The sequence below is a fragment of the Camelus ferus genome, chromosome 3, assembly GCF_009834535.1.
Source record: "Camelus ferus isolate YT-003-E chromosome 3, BCGSAC_Cfer_1.0, whole genome shotgun sequence".
In the NCBI taxonomy this organism is placed as follows: Eukaryota; Metazoa; Chordata; class Mammalia; order Artiodactyla; family Camelidae; genus Camelus; species Camelus ferus.
In genome coordinates, this window is record NC_045698.1 from 39,122,892 (window position 1) to 39,141,369 (window position 18,478).

At 39.5% G+C, this 18,478-nt stretch overlaps 1 protein-coding gene and 1 non-coding gene across 3 annotated transcripts in view; both read right to left on the bottom strand.

Moving 5' to 3' along the window:
* Positions 1 to 18,478, bottom strand: part of PDE4D (phosphodiesterase 4D) — a 1,019,286-nt gene that overhangs the window by 534,224 nt on the left and 466,584 nt on the right. The window lies entirely within an intron of this gene.
* Positions 16,536 to 16,699, bottom strand: LOC116662850. Its single transcript, XR_004318940.1, has one exon. It is a non-coding gene; the product is annotated as a U1 spliceosomal RNA (small nuclear RNA).

Sequence of the window (18,478 nt, forward strand, 5' to 3'; positions counted from 1 at the left end):
AGGAAAAGAGCAGAGAAATGTAAACACAGCGAGCAGAGAGGGGAGGGCGATGTTTTTCTTGGGAATGAAGTGAGATGTAGCTGGGGGAAGGGATGTCGCCAGGGGGCGGGGAGGAGGAGAAACCTTGCATAGAATGAGCATACTGTCATTTGGGGTGTAAGAGATTCAAGACGGTAGGATAAAAGCAACCAAAATACAGAAACAACAGAGGCAGAAAAAAATCAAGAAGAGGCGAGCTACCCATGTGCTTCTCACAGACTGTCTGCATTGGTCACACTGCACGGTTTGACTGAATTAATCCAAGAGACATCACTGGGACGATCGTACGAAGCCGACTTAAGGATTTCAATAAACTCTTTCAATATCAAGAGGAGGTAGGGAGGAGTGCCTGGCTTCCTGCACAGTAGGGTTTATTTTTGTATGAACAATTAACAAAGAAAGGAAATAAATCTGTCTACTTTTGCTCAATAAAACCAAGAGTGCATAAAAATTCACATATGTATTCCCGTATTTGTTACTATAATGGTCATGCATATTTCCTCCTTCCAAATATGATCTTCCTTCTCCTTACAAAAGTGTATTTTCCCTCTAGTATCATTCAATGATTTCTTGATTGGCCCAAAAGGAATACTGATATGTGTAATCACAGAGTGGTGACAAGGCTGGATTTTAATGTGGGGTTTCTGCGACTGTGTCACGATTTCTAATTCCTCCCAGTGTCCTATTTAAAGTGACACTTAGCTCACTTAGCTCATCCCTCTTTAGAAAGGGGCAGGAAAAAATATCAAGTATCTATTTGCTCTTACTTGCTATATATTATGTCTGCTAACATTTAAAGTACAACAATCACCTAAACACAAATGACTTAAAAATAGAACACCATAAAGCAAATGTTCTGTGGAAGTCAGTGCACTTCCTTGGATATGGGGCATAGAAAATCACTGATACAAGAACTATTTAATTGCACAGAAGAAGACCAACACTAGTCTAAATGAAGTGACCCCCTAGAGAGAAATTCTAGATTTATATTCTAAATTATATTTGCTCTGTGTCGGGTATGCTGCTTGGCAGAAGCTGAGATTCAGAAAGCATTTATTTGTAGCCTTGGATCTATGTGGGAGGTGAGGAGCCTTCTTAAAGGAAAGCGGCAGTTAGAATCCACGATGGTCCCCAATTACTCACCACCTGGTATGCACATCTTTGTATGGTCTCTCCTCCCACACTGTCCCAGGGCTGGTCATCTGGCAAAAGGCTATGGCACATCGCTTTCAAGATAAGATTATAAAAGACTGTGGTTCCTGCCTGTCTTGGGAAGTCTCTTTCTGTTCTCTCTCAGCCTGGGGGACACAGGCTATTATATTAAATGCAGCTCTCTACATGTTGAATGTAGTTTATATCACATGGCTGGGAACTGAGGTCTGACAACTGCATGAGTGACCTTAAAAGCAGTTGAGCCTTGAGATGACTAAAGTCCAAGCCAACAACACAAGAGAGACCCTTGGTTAGAACTACTAACTAATATGGAGGAACCTTGAGCCATTTATAAGACTGAAGGTTATACAAATGAGAGATACGTCTTAAGGGGCAGAATTGGGTGGGGAGAGAGGAGAAGGATACAGAAGCAAAACATCAAGAAAGGAGGTGTGATCATTATGAGTGCTGTTTACCAACATACCCAGTTCTTCTTCAAAGCAAATAGCAGGGTTGCATTTCCTTGGCCCCTTGAAGGTAGGCATAGTCACCCGACTTACTTTGGCCATGAAAGGTGAGCAAAAGTAATACATGTCACTTCCAGGGGAAAATCATTGAGCACTGGTATAGAGTGTCCCTCTTTTGTGCCACCATGACTGGAAACTATCCAAATGGTAGAGTCTCCCGTTAGCCATATCCTTAAGTAAAGAGAGAGCAGAACCCTCCTCCCTCCACTTCTAATCCATGACGAACATATAGCATAAGTGATAAATAAACTTACATTGTTTTAAGCAACTGAGATTTTGGAGCTGTTTGTTGTAGCATGATCTAGGCCATCCTCACTAGAGCAGAAAGTAAGGCTCTGGGTAGGAATGAACTCTAGGAAAAGAAGAAACCTAGTATGAATAACCAGACTCAGCTACAAAGCCTGAGGTTTCGAAAGGTGTAGTGATTTGGCGTAGATTGTCATGATTGGTGGATGAACTCTCCCAGTCATATCCTGGAGAGACAAAGGAATGAGTGTGAGACCTGGAAGAACTTATTTGCTAATTTCCTAAAACTTGAGAGTTTAAGAAGAAGCACTGCTGTCAGGTTCCCTGACAAGAACAAGAAGGGAGGATGCATTCTCCTTCCTACTGTGTGAGGAATCATGTGCTGGCACCACCCTAGACAGAATGGAGACCATTAATAGCCAGAAGGATCTTGCTAGTGTCTGCTGCCAGGCAATCTAGAGACCACTGAGTGTGGGCTGAGGTCCCTGGTGGAGCAGAGACCAGTACAAAGTGGCAACCTGTGCAGATCCATTCAGGAGCAATTGTCAGGTGTTCCTAAGAGAGTCTCAGAGATGCTGGAGGGAGAGAGAGATGATGCTAGTCACTGGGATTCACATCCCAGCAGACTGGCATAGAGCTACTGAAATTGGAAAATTCATTTTAACGCAATTCTGATTTATGCCCACTTGCTGGGAGATTAAAAACTACCCTATCACTATATTATTAATTTATTATTTATTGGTTTATTACCATAATCCACTCCACATCCATCCTGTATCCTGTGGCAACATGTGGTTCTACCTTGATCAAGTACCTAAGGATTTAAAATCCTTTTGGCAAGAGCTACATATTAGCTCAGAGCAGTCTAATCTGTCCTTAATTGCCACCTACTGTGAGGCACTGCATAAATAACATTATAACATGGTTATTATTTTAAGATACAGTGGCTCATAATTTAGGGACAAAAGACATGGTAGCTGAAGCAAAGATGTGAGTAGCTCAGCTGAATTAAAAATCTGAGTATGTGCACATTAGTCTCTGATAGACCTACATCTCAGAAACCAATTTAAACACACCTCCATGAAACAAAAATCAACAGGGAATAGAGGGGACTACGGGAGGTTTTAGTGGTGAAGAAATCAAGTCAGTAAAGCTGGAGAGAAGAATTCAAACTGGAGAGAATTGATAAGGCAGAGGGTGGGGAGTCAGGGGGAGAAAAACAGAAAGCAGAGGATAGAGGTATTAGGTCTCTCAGCCAGTGGGAAGTGGGACTTGACCTCAGATCTGGATGTCTTCACAAGGACTCACATGCAGAGCTGACCCAGATGCTTCAGGACCAGCACCACCCATGAAGCTCCTCATGGCTCTTCATGGAACCTGGTTTGCAGCCCTATTATTCCCTCCACCAGCACCATGCTGTCCTCCCTTCAAGTACCCAGCACAATCTGCACTTATATATTCATTTGTCTGTCTATCTGTCTGTGTCCCTCACTGGGACAGAAGCTGCATGAGGGCAGGGATCATATCTTTCCTGATCACTGGTGTGGACCCTCTCCAACAAAGTGCCTGGTACACAGCAGGTGTTCCATAAATGTTTGTGGATTGAACAAATCAGGACAGGCACAAGCACAAATTTAAGATTATCTATCTTCACTGATTAAAATTCCAGTCCTGAATTGCCCTGATCTCTCTTGGCCTACCTGCTGTTCTCACTCAAAATGAAGCCCTGGAATGAATTGTTGCTCAACAGTCCTTCCACCTTTGTAAGATCTCATTGACATGGGGGGAGTTTTCCATCTACTTTGGATGAGATGGCAGCCAGATCTATCCACATCACTAAACCCAATCAGCCAGGCTGTCATTCTTACTCTGATGCTATTTAGAATGTGCAATGAGCCACTGGATTCCACTTCCTAAAAACTAATTTCCCTAGAGCTTTTGCTCTATTATTTCATCAATGCCCCTGAGGTCAAAAACTATGATTTCTTCTCTCCTGAACAGCACAATGTCTCATTAAAACTTCTTCCCATAAGCCTGGGTAATTCTTTAGAAATTCAAGGAAGTTTCAAGGATCATGAAGGACCTTTAGTTCGATATGTGCTATATTTAGCGCTTTGAGAGTAACAGCACAGTCAAGTTCATTAGTGACCCAGAAAACAATTAATTCAATATAATGTTGATTTCTTGATTGGCAGTGGGTTTTTCTTAGATTTGGGGGAAAAAACGGTGTTTGATAAAGCTTTTAAAAATGCATATTCTCATAACTTTTTTTACATATTTCAAAAACCAAGTTGGATTATAATATTTATTTAAGAAAACAGGCAAGTCTGACAATTCAAATAGTTCATATTCTTATATTTCCTGCTTTCACTTAAGGAGTGAAAGATGGAAAGTAATCACTCACTCATTCATTCAACAAATATATATTGACTACCCCATGTTCTAGGAATCTAGGAATTACCCTAGAAGCTGGGAATATAACAATGAACTATAAAATAGAGTAGGGGCCTTATTTCTAGTTGGGGGAGGAGGGGCAGAAAGTAAACGAAATGAATAAGCAAAATCTATAGACTTATTTACATGGTAATGAGTTCTAAGGAGAAAATTTTAAAAAAGAAGTGGCATAGAGAGTTCCAGGAACAGGGATGCTATGAATATAATTATGAAAGAGGATGAACAGCAAAGGCCTCACTAGAAGATATGTGAATAAAGAACAAGAGATGTGAGAAAGTAAAACAAAGCAGTATTGAGAGGTACAGGTTCTGGTCTGAAATAATGGAAAGTTTAGAGCCACCAAAGCAGAGTTGTGCTTGGAGAGTTGGAGAACAGAAGGGAGTCAGTGTGACTGGACCAGACCAGGAGGAGTAGGAGCTAAGTCAGAGGTAATAGGAACCCACAGGTGGTAGGCTATGATAAGGATTTGAATTTTGATAAAGATCAGAGGACACTAAAGGGTTCTGAGCAAAGGAGGGACACAACCTAGGTTTAGCCGTCACTCGGCTGATGTGTAGAGAGTAGACTCAAGAGGACACAGGGGAAGCAGGGACATAGGTCAGGAGGTGCTGCAACAATCCAAGTGACAAAGATGGGTGGCCAGGACCAAGTTGAGTAGTGGTGGAGGTGGTGAGAAGTGGTCAGATTACGGGTTATGTTCTGAGAGATTGCTGGCTGGACTGGATGGGGAAGAGGGTGGTGAGAAACAGTGAGGAGGCAGAGATCATTGCAAAGCCTGCCCTGAGATGGGGAAGAGTGTAGGAGAAGCTGGTTTGGTAAGAAAGAGCAAGACTTTGATTATGGACGTGTTAGGTTTCAGGTATACGGTTGATATCTGAGTGAAAATGGCTGGTGGGTAGTTAAATATTAACATCCATATTCAGGGGAGAAGTCTAGGTTGGTGGTAGAAATGTGACAGTGGCATCAAGACTTTAAAGTTGAACGATTAGATGAGATCAGACAAAAGAGACCACAGACGAAGCTTGAGACACATCAACGCTAATAATTTGACGAACTCAGGAGAAAGCAGCAAAGGAGAAGGAGAAGGATTGTCCAAGGTGGAAAGGAAAGCCAGGAGGATGAGATGCCCTGAATACCCAGGGAAGAGAGCATTTCTTCTCTGAATGTTCCTGACTGACAGCGTGGAGACATCTGCTTTGTAAGTTTTCTTTAGTCACAGGCTTCCCATGCCAATAAACTTTTACCTGGATGACCATTTAATTTAGTTGCAAATTTTGGAGAGTCAAGCAGCTGATGAAAGAGAAACAAAAAAGGAAGGAAGAAATGCCAGGAATTATGAAATCTGCGAGATTAATTGATTATAATAATCAGTTCACCAAAATTCAATAATATTAAGACCACCATCAAATTGTGTGAATGATGTTAGACAATGGACAACTGTCTTAATCTTTGGCTCAATTTTTTAAATTAATTATTTGAATTACAATTTATTAAGGGAGAATATTTTCCATTCACATTTTGTAGCACACCTGTGTAAGTTAAACAAAGTATTTCCAGGCAATTGCATAATTTAAATACGTTCTGGCCCACTTCTTAGTTTCTGCCCAGATGGAATTGACCTGACCATGGAGTATACGTTAAGCCCAAAGAACACGCTGCACTTATGTTACCCAACAGGAAAAGGCCAATATAAAATGCAAATACGAAGAATTAGGAAGGAAGAGAATCATGCTGGAACAAGCATTTTATTTTTGGAGAAAACCTAGAACTGAATTTTAAGCCAATTATAATATTCATGCTTTGTGTTATAACAGGAATTCTGGTTTGGTTTGTTTTTTACTAACAACCCAAGTCAAAGATTTCTTTCAAGCATGGGAAAGATGAACATAAAGATAAAAAAACTACATAAGCTATCAGCCGCACAACTCATTATTAAACAGAATCACAGCTCAGAGCTAAAACAAGGTATATATTATTGCAACTAAAGCAACAAAAATCAAAATTACATATAATTCCATTTTCCCCTTTTAAAAATGGAGATAGTAATATCAGACCTATTCACTTAAGCAGATGAGATTAAATATGGATTATATATTTTAAAGGATTTTAAAATGACAAAATATAACAGAGTGTCAAAGATTCATTCATCACAACTTCCTTTTTAATGGGTGAAAACTTTAAAAGTGCCAGTTACTTTTCTGTCACTTGGAAGGGACTTAACTTTAAATCCATAGGTCCTCAGGCCACTATGCAGATTCTCAAAGTAAATTATTCAAAATGTGACCTTTGGATATTTTTAATGCTAAATATTCTCATTCTTGCCCTGTACTTGTTATTGGGATGTCATTAGTACATCTAAGTGTTAGACTAGCATTTGGGGTTCAGAAATTTTGAATCAATTCCAAGGTTTCCTAGGATGTATTAGACAAAATGAAATTGTCCCCCCAGTATATTTGAGTTCTGAGGATTCCTGGTACACTGTGATTTTCTGGTTCAGAGATAAATGCCTTAAATGGCCTCATAAACTTTAAGGTTTCTTGTACATTCAATACCTCCCTCTGACATTTTGATGAGTCTAGTGTAAATGAAACGAAAGCTCATGGATTAAATTCCTCACGAACTACTCATGGCTAGGAGACACCTTAGGATAAGTGCTTTGGCAAAGAGTCGAATACGCTTTGCTGACCCCTCAATATTTTCAGGATACTCAGTGGATATAGATTTAGGCCAGCACATTCAAAATAAGATCAAAGCGACCAAAAGCGCCCACGTTTGCTTGGACCTCACCAGTCATCCTGTCCCCTTCAATTTCAAGGAAGGAAAGTTCTTCAACATTAGAGTTCACGCTAGTCTCCGTGCCCTGGGATAACCTGACCTTCCAGGTTTGCTGTGGGCTTATTTTGAACGTGACCCTAGGAAGTTCAAAATGCATAGACTACCCTCCTTACACTCTTAACTAATTAGCTAGACAGAAATGAGTCTATAACAAAAGAAGACTATACCTGTGAATTAAACTGGGTTCTCTCCTCAAAACATTTAAGGTTTTAAAATATCTCCAACTTCTTATGATGTTATTTTCTTCCCAATTCCTTAAATCTATGTTCAGTGAAAAGCAATTATTTACTTATGCTTGACCCATTCAGAATCAACTGAGTATTTGATTGAGATATGGAGAATTTTCTTATGGGTGAAATGATCTTACACAGGGAGATAATTAGTACTGGGAAGGCTTTAGCATGGGTCTAGTTTACATCAACCTAACTTAACCCAGTCTTTAGCAAAGTACAGGAAATCTCCAATATACTTTGTAAGTTATCATAGAAGTCCTCCAAATGGCCTTCCAGGGCCTACAACAAGTAAATATGTTTTCTGTAAGTGTCCACAATCTGTCTCAATAGTAAAACCAAGCAATAAGACATGCACTGGAACCTCTAACCTCCAATGCCAATCAACCATGTTTGCAAACATGCTTTTTTTTTTTTTTAGACTATCATTGACAATGGAATTTCAAAAACAGTCACTTCCACCCATTTAATTCTTATTTTACTTTACATACAAACCAGTCATTTTTTTCAGTTGTGAAGAATTCAGCACAATATTGTGGTGTTTTAGCACTTTTTTTCCATTTTGAAAATGAGCCAAGAATTGATGCGGTCAGATCTACGACTCTTCAAACCATTGGGAATTATAACTGCGTGGTAAATATAAGACAGCAGCTTTCCGAACAGAATAGAGAGCCCAGAAATGAACCCACAAACTTTTGGTCAACTCATCTTCGACAAAGGAGGCAAGAATATACAACGGAATAAAGACAGTCTCTTCAGCAAATGGTGTTGGGAAAACTGGACAGCAGCATGTAAAACAATGAAGCTAGAACACTCCCTTACACCATATACAAAAATCAACTCAAAATGGATTAAAGACTTAAACATAAGACAAGATACAATAAACCTCCTAGAGGAAAACATAGGCAAAACATTATCTGACATACATCTCAGAAATTTTCTCCTAGAAGAAATAAAAGCAAGAATAAACAAATGGGACCTAATGAAACTTACAAGCTTCTGCACAGCAAAGGAAACCAGAAGCAAAACAAGAAGAAAACCTATGGAATGGGAGAAAATTTTTGCAAGTGAAACCGACAAAGGCTTGATCTCCAGAATATATAAGCAGCTCATACGACTCAATAAGAAAAAAATAAACAACCCAATCCAAAAATGGGCAGAAGACCTAAACAAGCAATTCTCCAAGGAAGACATACAAATGATCAAAAGGCACATGAAAAAATGCTCAATATCACTAATTATCAGAGAAATGCAAATCAAAACTACAATGAGGTATCACCTCACACCAGTCAGAATGGCCGTCATTCAAAAATCCACAAATGACAAATGCTGGGAGAGGCTGTGGAGAAAGGGGAACCCTCCTACACTGCTGGTGGGAATGCAGTTTGGTGCAGCCACTATGGAAAACAGTGTGGAGATTCCTCAAAAGACTAGGAATAGACTTACCATATGACCCAGGAATCCCACTCCTGGGCTTGTATCCAGAAGGAAATCTACTTCAGGATGACACCTGCACCCCAATGTTCATAGCAGCACTATTTACAATAGCCAAAACATGGAAACAGCCTAAATGTCCATCAACAGGTGACTGGATAAAGAAGAGGTGGTATATTTATACAACGGAATACTACTCAGCCATAAAAACCGACAACATAATGCCATTTGCAGCAACATGGATGCTCCTGGAGGATGTCATTCTAAGTGAAGTAAGCCAGAAAGAGAAAGAAAAATACCATATGAGATCGCTCATATGTGGAATCTAAAAAACAAAAACAAAAACAAACAAAGAAACAAAAACAAAGTGTAAATACAGGGCAGAAATAGACTCACAGACAGAGAATACAGTCTTGTGGTTGCCAGGGGGGTGGAGGGTGGGAAGGGATAGACTGGGATTTCAAAATTGTAGAATAGATAAACAAGATTACACTGTATAGCACAGGGAAATATACACAAAATGTTATGATAACTCACAGAGAAAAAAATGTGACAATGAGTGTGTATATGTCCATGAATGACTGAAAAATTGTGCTGAACACTGGAATTTGACACAACATTGTAAAATGATTATAAATCAATAAAAAATGTTAAAAAAAAAAAAAAAGACAGCAGCTTTCCAAACTGGCAACTCATATTGAATTGAAGAGCAGGAGCTACCTACGAAAACTGTCTCCAAGTCACCAGAGTCTCTACACCAGTGTGACATGAATTGAGTTGTATCTCCCCCAAATTCATATGTTGAATTCCAACCCCTCCCTCTTGCAGTGCCTAAGAATGTAACATTATTTGGAATAGGGTCATTTCAGGTCTAATTCATTAGGATGAGGACATACTGGAGCAGTGGGGACCCCCCCCCCCATCCAACATGTCTGATGTTCTTATGAAAAGAACACCATGTGAAGAGACAGGGAGGATGCAGGCAAAGACTGAAGTTATGCTACAAAAGCTAGGAGAGAATCTCTTCCTAGTGTCTCCAGAGGGAGCAGTCCCTGCTGACACGCCGATCTTGCATCCTGGCTGTCACACATCGAGCCCTGTGAAATAATACACTTCTGTTGTTTAAACCATTCAACCAGTGCTGCTTTGTTACAGCAGCCCCAGCAAACAAATACGCCACCCACCGCAATGTCCTGCGTTCTGCCTTCTACTCCTACCATGCACTGAGGTTCTTGCCACTAAGCAAGGACCTCTTTCCAGGATCAGTCAGCTTATCCTACTTGTAGCTTCTGACCTGCTGATCACTCCTCTTTAAACCTCATTTGCCCATTATTTTCCGGATTATTTTTTTAAACTAATATTTCTGAATATTTCTCATTTCATTCCTTCAATAGTCACTGAGAGTTTGTCATGCAAAAAAGAAAAATTCTGCAATGAGTAACAGCTTCTGCACTCAAGAAACATAAAGTCAGGTGGGAGAGAGGAGTAAGTGAATGAGTAGATAAGAGTCTTACACTCCAGGCAGCGAAGTTCTGAGCTCTAAGGATACGTAGGAAGTTCTCCAAAGTCCATCATGCAGGTTTAGGCAAAGATCCTTTCAGAAAGTGATATATGACCTAGAATATGAGGAGGGGCTTCCAAGGCAGGGGTGGAAAATGGGACACCTGGGCCAAGGGAAAGAGGGCACTCTAAGCAAAAGGAGTAATAAAGGCTTAGGGACAAGAGAGAACAATGAACCGTGAGAACCGTGTGCAGAATGCCAGGGATGGCCTGACCGGAAAAGAGAGCAGAGGTCAGACCCCGATGGGTCACATGTGTCACGTTACAAAGTTTGGACTTGATTCTAAAAGCATCAGATAGTCATAAACTTTTAAGCAGAAAATCCATATAATCATAGTTACCTTTAAGAAATAAATACACTGAGTGTTGTGTGAGGAATACATTGGTGGCAGGAAGCCACACCGAAAACAGAAAGAACATTTAGTATTTCAGGAGAGAGGTGATGGTGGCTTAGTGTAAGGTAGTACCTGTGTGTGTGGAAAACAGTGGACAGCTTTGGAGAACACTAGAGATGGAACCGATATGACTTGACAATTGAGTGGACACAGGGAATAAGGGAGAGACAAAATTCAAAAGCAATTACTCCATTTCTGGCTCGTAAAATTTGGGGAAGTCCAATATCATCCACTGACAGAAAAGTCAGGTGATGGAGCAGATCTAGATGTGAAGAGAATGGGCTGAAGGCAGGAAGGCAGTCATGGACACCCTGAGTTTGGAGACCCTGTGTAGACACATCTAGAAAGCAAGCCTGGGTCCAGGGGAGGGATCCAGATGAAGCACTGGTAGATGCAAGGATGCCTGTGGAGGTGTGGGTGAGAATAACACTCAGGCTGGTTGTCCAGGCTGGCTGAACTTCAGAACCATCAGTGGACTTGTTGAAAAATGCACGTGCCTGGGCCCTGCCCCCTAGTCTTTCTGATTCAGCTGGTTCGTGTCGGGAGTGGACTGCTGCTTTTGCCCAGGTTTTGCAGGTGATTTGGCTGCATGGCCACTGTTGAGTAGCTCTGGGATACAGCTGAGGACAAAAGCCAGAAGAACGCTGAGGTTTGGACAGAGGATGAGGCAACCTCAGGGAAGACTGAGAAATCAAGGAGGACAGCTGGGAGTGCACACAGGGAGACTGAGAATAGAAAGGGGTCAAGGCTCTACTAAACGGCATTGAAATGAATCCGAGTAAAATAAAGACTGAGAACATCCATAGGATTGAGCACCAAAAATTTCAGTACCTTTCAAGGGGGAAATGCAAAATTAGGAGTAAGAAAGTAACATCCTCTGGGTGTGAAGGGGAGGAAGGCAGTCAGTAAAGGGGGAAAGAAGGACCAGTGAAAGTTTGTTTTTTCATTGTTTTTGCTTTTGCATTGTTTTGTTTTTTGAAGAGAGTGTTTTGAGCTTGTCTCTTTAAAAATTTTCCAGCTTTACTGAGGTATGAGTGACAAAGAAAAATGGTATGTATTTAAGATGTACAATGTGATATTTTAATATATGTAAATACTGTGAAATGATTAACATAATCAAGCTAATTAACATATCCATCAGTTTACATGCTTACCATTTTCAGGTGTGGTAAGAATATTGCGGTATTCTCAGCAAATTTTGAGTTTACAGTACATTATTAACTACAGTCACCATACTGTAATTAGGTTTCCAGAACTTTCCAGAACTAGTTTTACAACTGAAAAAAAATGCACCCTTTAATCAATATCTTCCCCTACCCCCCCCACCTCTGCTCTGTTACTATGCTTAATATTTGTTTGTTTGTTTTTTAGACTCCACATATAAGTGAGATCATGCAGTATTTGTCTTTCTGTGTCTGGCTTATTTCACTTAGCAGGATGTCCTCCAGGTTTATCCATGTTGTCACAAATGCTGGTGTTAAGAACCAATATCCAGAGAAAGCCAGTGATACCAGAGAGTGACCGGTGAAAGAGCAAGGTTACTAAAGAGGCAGAAGGGGGTGGGAGTCAAGGCACAGGGGTGGGGTCCTTCCTATGAAGGGAAGGGGTCTTGTGCAGGAGAAATGGAGACAAGGCAACTAGATAAACAAATGGCAATTTTGGTAGCACTGAGGTTCCCACCAGTTGAGACTAGAGATTATGACTTTGCTGTGGCACCAGTGTACGTACATGATCATCACTTCCTCTGGAAGCACTAGGTGTAACGATGGGGAGATCGCACAGGTAGATGAATCCTGACTTTTAATTTTCCTATTTGGGGACAGCAGAACAACGATGAAGACTTCAACTGGAGAGCAGATGAAAGATCAGACCCCTGAGTCTTTAACGTAATAAGAGGCACTAGGAAGAAAGGAATCTATGCTGAAGTTGTGGGATGTTTGAGTTTAAATTTCAGTGTTGCTTGGAGCAGTTCTGGGTGATTACAAGGTTTGAGAGTGGCCATCGGGGTGAGAGGGCAGAGTAGACCTGAAGTCAAGGTCGATGAATCTGAAAAAGGTGACGGTGTGAGAATAAGGCTGTGGTTCTCCTTCCTGGGTGCACATTAGAATCACTTGGGGAGCTAAACAAACTCTCAGTACACAGGCCTAGGTGAAATTAGGATCTCTGTGGACAGGAGCAAAGAAGGAATATTTTTTGAAAGGTACAAAGATTGAGAACCAGAGAGCTCAGCTGTTGCCTGTTTTGTCTCACTGGATTCCGAAGTCCCTCAAGGTGGTAAATTACAGGGATATTTCTGGTTTTAGAACTCTTACTGAGGAAAACGCTGAGGGAGATGAAGGGGATGGCAAAATAGCCAGCATGGGAAGTAACAAAGAGTTTCAAACCTCTTAGATATGCTGTGGTTTATATTAAAAGATAAACGGAACTAGTACTGTCAGACGTCTTTCTTACGGGAACTTAGAAAAACACTCAAAACCCTCAAAACCCTCATCCCCTCTATTGTTTCCCCTAGACTTGGGGCTCAAACATGTCCCTACTTTCTTTCTTTTTGAAAGGTCAATACTACTCAGCCATAAAAAATAATAAAATAATGCTATTTGCAGCAACATGGACAGACCTGGAGAATGTCATTCTAAGAGAAGTAAGCCAGAAAGAGAAAGAAAAATACCATATGATATCACTTATATGTGGAATAGAAAAAAAAAAAAAAGAGAGAGACACACACAAACAAACTTATTTACAAAACAGAAACAGACTCACAGACATAGAAATCAAACTTATGGCTACCAAGGGGGAAAGGGGGTGAGAAGTCATAAATTGGGAGTTCGAGATTTGTAGATACTGACTACTATATATAAAACAGATAACAACAAGTTCATACTATATAGCACAGAGAACTATATTCAATATCTTATAGTAAGTTATGGTGAAAAAGAATATGAAAACGAAAGTATGTATGTTCATGTATGACTGACGCATTACGCTGTGCACCAGAAATTGACACAACATCGTAAACTTACTATATACTTCAACAAAAAATACATATACAATAACTGAAAAAAATAAGTTCAATCAGGCAGGTTAGAGCTATAGGCCTATAAAACCCTCCCAGACTCAACTCCTTGCCTTCAGACGGATGTCTTGGATTTAGTTCTTGGATGGGGCCTGCCCTGGTGAGTTTTTCCTGGAGCAAGTACCTTCATCTGAGATGCAAATGAGTAAGAATTCCACCTTGGTGACCTCAGCACCCTGGAAGTAGAGATTTTTTCAGAGAAGTTTGCCCAGATGAAGGCTTTCAATATGATAGGAAAGCAAATCTACTGGGCCCATAAATGATGCTTCAGCTTAGCAAAGCAGCAAAATAATGACGGGGTATTCTGGGCACTGTGGTTAATTCCTGGTAGTTTCTAGCCAGTTAAATCTGAGGGACATTTTTACTCCCTGTTCTCTTTTCTGCAGTGACAGGGCCCCAAGACTTTACCCTGAGAGGTCTAGGGTTGAAAAAGATCATGGTTATAAACAAAAGGACACGTGATATTGTCCCTAGCAAGGCTGCCTTTTAATATATCAAGAGTTCTTGAGACTCAGGTATCTAAACAATTTTACTTGATATTTTTCCTTCTTAATAAATCAGCAAAGAATACACAGTTGTTGCTAAATTAGGCTGTGTAATACTGGAAGCCAAACTTTCAAAATTTCCGTATCCAACAAGTATGCAACACTTGAGAGGCTGACTCCAATAAATAACAACCATGACTTCAAGTGTATCACTTTAGAGTTCAGAATATGTAAATACTGTAGTTTGTGTTTTCATACGTCTTCTTTCATCTGAGTTTCTTTTTACAACAGTTAAGACAACTATTATTACCTCTTTTAAAAGAAGGTGACATATGAATAGGTGAAGCATAGAGGATGTTTAGGGCAGTGAAAATACGATGATATTTTAATGATGGCTATATATCGTCATACTTTTATCCAAATCCGCTGAGGTAAACTATGGACATCAGGCGATTAGAGTGTGTCAATGTAGGCTCGTCCTTGGTGAAGTATGTACCATTCTGGTGAGTGATGTTGATAATGGCGAAGGCTGTGCATGTGTCGGGCCAGGAGGTATGTAGAAAAATCTTTATATCTCCTTCTTAATTTGTTATAAATCTGAAACTGATCTTAAACAGTAATAATAATAATAATAATAATAAAGAAAGTGGCTTCAAAAGATAAAACTTGCCTGAAGCTAAATCTGCAATTAAGTAACACACTTGACTCCAAGTTCAAAATCAGATATTTTGACTCAGAGAACAGAATTCCTTCTATGATACTTTTAATATAACTTTATATGTATATATACACACACATATACAAGAATATATGTAAATACACACATGTATGTTTTAAAAGAAAACAAACATTATTCCAGAGGGGAAGTATTAAGGTAGCTGTTGATAACCATGTGAGATAAATTTAAAAGGCTTTAATTGTAATTTACTATAAAAAGCATGCCAGTTATTATAACATCAAAAACAAAACAAGCAGAGAAGAACAAAATGAACAAAAAATTTCAGCTCCCGTCTGAACATGCTTCTCTACCGAGACCAGTACTTCGCAGCTGATCTTCATTCAAATTCAGATCTCAAGTATAAGAAATTGGTACCTTGTTGTCTGGCTGTTTGTATCTTAATTATCACAATGGCTTTTCCTTTGTTTTGGACACATTTCTAGTTCTCTCTTTCTACGAATTTTCTCCATTCAAATGAAGAGGGGTAACTCTTCAAGCCTTCCCTCTCCCATGCCCAATCTTAAGGAAGCCATGCTGGAGTTGTCAAAGCCAGGGTATTGCTCAACACCACCTGGGACAGTACCTTAGAAGGACTGAGGTTATTAGCCTGAGACTCACCATCAACCCAAATCTCAGTCAGCAGAAGGTCTGAGAATCTAGAATCAGAATCTGAGAATCTAGAACCTCAGAAAGTAAACTGTTGCCAATATATCATTACTCCAAAGTTCTGAATGGTACTTCAGGGTTAGTACTTTCTAAATTTAGCTCATTTCCCATGATCACCATTATCTCTCCAGTCTCCCCGTTAAACTCCTGATCCTTTATCTCTGTGATCACCACCCAAGATGAAAATCCCCTGGCTTTGTTCTTGCCCTGGTCCATAGTGCCATATCCACTGATCGTGAGATGCATCCTCAATTTGTTCACAGCTTTTCAGGGGAAAAGATAAACCCTGCCTTATTAAAGGAGCACATCAATTGTGTGACTCATCTGAATTTCAGAAATGTTAAAATAATAAAGGAATACTTCAAAATTGTCAAAATACAGAATGTCCTCGGTCGTAACCCCATTCAGCAGGGTTTTCTTCTGCTCCACTATTTTCTGTAAGACTATACTCTCACTTCCACTGTACCTCCAGTATGGCACTCTCCAATAGAATTTTCTACAGTGATAGAAATGATCTAAAATCTCTGCTGTCCAATATGTAGGACTACATGTGTCTATTCAATATTTGCAATGTGGCTAGAGTGACTGAGGAACTGAATATTTTTATTTCAACTTAATGTGTAAATGGCCACATGTGGCTATTGTACTGGCTAGCATAATACCAAAATCCAAGATCTAGCATCCTGAGGCTTGATTAAATGGGCATTACTTAATTTTTTTAAAGGGGAAAGCGTGAATGCAGTCCCCCACTACCACAAATTATGCAGTTGAGTTTCCCACATTTGGGGAAATTGCAGGGGTCAGCACATCCAGAGTGCAATGGACAAGCCTTGCCCTGGGAAAACTACCTTCATAATCATGATGTCTCCCCTGCCAGGTAAATATTGGCCATTATTTCTTTAAAATGAAGTTATTTGTGTCTCTCATGTTACTGCAACTAGAGAAATGATTAACAATCACTGGTTCTCCATTGCCCTTCTAGTCTACCATTCCATCAGCTTGCTTGCCTGCTTGCTTTCTTTTTTCTTTTCTTTCTTTCTTTCTTTCTTTCTTTCTTTCTTTCTTTCTTTCTTTCTTTCTTTCTTTTTCTTTCTTTCTTATTGAAGTATAGTTGATTTACAAAGTTGTGTTAGTTTCTGGTGTACAGCATATTGATTCAGTCATACACACATACATATTTTCATATTTTTATCATTATAGATTATTACAAGGTACTGAATATAGTTCCATATGCTAAACAGTAGGATCTTGTTGCTTATCTACTGTATATATAGTAGTTAGTATCTGCAAATCCCAAACTTCTAATTTATCTTTCTCCTGCCTTTCCTCCACCGGTAACTGTAAGTTTATTAGCTACGTCTGTGAGTTTGTCTCTGTTTTGTAACTAAGTTCATTTGTGCCATTTTTTTTTAGATTCCACAAATAAGTGATATCATACGATAAACTTATCTTTCTGACTTACTTCACTTAGTATGATCATCTCTAGGCCCATCCATGTTGCTGCAAATGGCATTATTTCATTCTTTTTTATGGCTGAGTAATATTCCACTGTGTGTGTATGTGTGTGTGTACACACATATATACCACATCTTCTTTATCCAATTCCATCAGCTTCTTTCACCTAACACTGCCTTCTTTGGAGTTCACACCACCTGCTATTTCCTTATATACAGAATTTCTTCCACCAGTTGCATAAGTCTGTCCTAGTTTGTCCTGTTACCCTTAATACAGCCTTAATCATGGTGACAATTTCTTTATATTCACTTTCACCTCACTTTGGAAAGCCAAAGTCATGGAGACAGTCATCTCTAAATCTGTCTTCTAATACTTTAAGCTCTGCAGTTCCCCCCGCATCTCCAAAACTTAAAACACTGTCATAATTTCCATCTCTAACTAAATCTATTATATGCCTATGTAAACTTCCCAGCTCACCCTGAACTTGATATATACTTTCATGAGAATAGCCAGATCCCCAGAGCTACTATTTCTGACTTTTTATAAACCTTGATGCTCATTGCTTCCTTTGCTTTCTCTGGACCTTCCAGACTGTTGATCATTATTAGAAAAAGGATCAATCAAGTTCACTAGATGCTCCATGAATAATGCTATTTACTTTCACCAGGAAAGGAATCCTATTCAATAGCTATTAAAAATCACTGTATTATTTTTAAGTTCATAACCCTACCACATTCTCTTTTACTGTCAGTAGAAAATAATAACAATAATAAAAATAGCTAACATTTCTGAATATTTTTAATACGGCATGTATTATTCTAAGCATGATATATGTATTATATCATTTAATATTTATAAACATTATTTGGGCTATGTTCTATTGGCCCTACTAATTTCCAACATTTAGAGAAGAGGAGATATATATTAGATGGTCTCATTGCAATGAAAAGATAGAAGCTATTTAGCACGAAACAGCTTAACATCTCTCATCTGAAACCACTACTCATCCTCTTTCCTTTTCCTGTATTTCAGAGAAATAAGGTTTCCCTTTTCCAAAGTAAACCAGCCCACGCATTTTCTTAATTCTGTCTTTTTGGATCTTTCTCTTGGTTCCATCCGCACTCTCATTCTTTGGGGCCTTCTCTTTCTTTTTCTTGGGCACATTCAGTTTTCTCCCTTCTTTTATATGTCCCTGCCCCTCCTCCTAGT